Consider the following 2,429-nt stretch of genomic DNA (forward strand, 5'->3'; position numbering starts at 1 on the left):
AAGGAGTGAAACATGGAAAGTGGGGTGAATTCGGTACCTGGGTGGGAGTCGAAGTTCATAAGTGACCTCGTTGATCTGCCTCTGTATCGGGAACGAACCAATGTAGCGGGGACTCAGCTTCTTACAGGGCAGGCGGAGGCGCAGATGGTGGACAGCCATACTTTTTCTCCTGGATGGTAAGTGGGAGTGGAAGTAAGCCGAGCATCTGCGAAGGTCTTATGCCTCCGCACTGCATGTTGCAGGTGGAGGTGAGCTGAGTCCCACACTCTCTCACTTGCTTGGAACCAGTGGTCTACAGCTGGAACCTTCGACGGTTCTCTTGTCCACGGGAAGAGCTGGATCTTCCGCTCAGTCTGGCCATTCGTCTGGGGATGGTAGCCGGAGGACAAGTTCACAGTGACCCCTAATAGCCGGAAGAATGCCCTCCAAACGTGGGAGATAAACTGAGGTCCTCTGTCGGAGACTATGTCCTCGGGGACTCCAAAGTTTCTGAAGATGTGTTTGAACAGACTTTCTGCAGTTTCGAGAGCGGTTGGAAGTCCCTTGAGGGGGATTAGCTTACAGGCTTTGGAGAAGCGATCTACGACTACCAAGATGCAGGTACAGCCGTCTGAGTTGGGTAAGTCAGTCACAAAATCGATTCCAAGGTGAGACCAGGGCTGATGTGGGATCAGCAGGGGCATGAGCTTGCCTACGGGGAGGTGACGAGGGGTCTTGGACATGGCGCAGACTGAGCAACTGCGGACGTACCTGATGATATCATGGGTCATACTGGGCCACCAGTACCGAGCTTGGAGGAGCTAGACTTGCCGCGATAGACGGTGTTGACGGTGATACCGGTGTTAAGCCGCAACACCGGTTACGTTACTTGCCCACCGCGTCACCGACCCCCACCGTCGTTTAGATTTTTTATAGTAATAAAAATAATTTAGTTCAGTAGAAGACAGACACTACAATTAAAAACTGAACGCAGCTGCTCAATGCAGCGTGCCGAACGACAGCCGCATCACAGATCAGATTTTGTTTCTCCAGTGAGGAGAGTGAGTCCAGCTGACTGACAAGAATTTGCCATTGCCGTTGGGAAGTGGGCACATACGTTTTCCCTTCTGGGCCTCCCAGCGGATTAGGTTCGGTAAGAGTGGTGGCTCGGATGTCATCATCGATGTTCCATTGAATGGGGCTCACAATCAGGGCTGGAGGGAGAATGGGTTCAGGATCGGAAGGCGAGTCTGGAGAGTGCATGCGTGAGAGGGCGTAATGCGCAAGGCTGGAGATGAGGAGGCTCACCATAATGTTGGGACAGCACGGCCCCGACGCCGGTGGTGTAGGCGTCCGCTTCCACTACGAACGGAACATCAGGATCAGGATGGTGAAGGATGGGGGCCGTGCTGAAGGCTGTTTTGAGTTTTCTGAGGGCTTCGTGGGCGCTGGTGGTCCAGGACAGTTCGTGGGCGTGGTCCAGGACAGGGACTTGGGTTTTCCTCGGAGCATGGAAGTCAAAGGAGCAGTGTGGAAACTGAAATCCTTGATAAATCGACGATAAAAGTTAGCAAATCCTAGAAATCTCTGGAGCTCCTTTACGGTCTGGGGCAGAGGCCACTCCTTGACTGCATCAACCTTCCACTGGTCCATCCGAATCCCTTCTTGGCCGACGATGTAACCCAGGAACTGCACAGTGGGGCGATGGAATTCGCATTTCTCCAGCTTCAAGAAGAGATGGTGTTGACGGAGCTTCTGTAGGACCTGCTTAACATGTTGGCAATGGTCGGCCACGTTCCGGGAGTAAATGAGTATATCGTCGATGTAGACAATCACAAAGCGGTGGAGGAACTCCCGGAATACCTCGTTCATGAATCCCTGGAAGACAGACGGGGCGTTGGCTAGCCCATACGGGGGCAGCCGGGACCAGGGGAAGTGGATAGGGCAGTTTCACCGTCTGGGAGTTTAGAGTCCGATAGTCGATACATGGCCGCAAGCCCCCGTCCTTCTTGCCCACGAAGAAGAAACTTGAAGCAGCTGGAGAAGTGGAAGGTCGGATGAATTCTTGGTTAAGAGCCTCCTTGATGTATTCCTCCATCGCCTTGCGCTCCGGGATGGACAATGGGTATACTCTACCCTTGGGGAGTTTAGCTCCAGGCAGCAAGTCAATGGCGCAGTCCCATGGCCGATGAGGTGGTAACTGGGTGACTGCCTGCTTACTGAAGACATCCTGGAACGCCGAATAATCAGATGGGACCGGGACCTTCTCCTGAGGTTCGGGGCTTTCGACGAGTGTAGATGCAACTTGAACTGAGCGGGATCCTGGGAGCGGAGTAGGTAATGACGTGAGGCAGTTATGGTGACAGTGCTCGCTCCAGCGAGTCACCTGACACGAGCCCCATCTTATCTCTGGAGAATGGAGAACTAGCCAGGGGCGTCCCAGGATGATA

Source organism: Sinocyclocheilus rhinocerous, unplaced genomic scaffold (genome assembly GCF_001515625.1).
Source record: "Sinocyclocheilus rhinocerous isolate Xijiao unplaced genomic scaffold, SAMN03320098_v1.1 scaffold3235, whole genome shotgun sequence".
In the NCBI taxonomy this organism is placed as follows: domain Eukaryota; kingdom Metazoa; phylum Chordata; class Actinopteri; order Cypriniformes; family Cyprinidae; genus Sinocyclocheilus; species Sinocyclocheilus rhinocerous.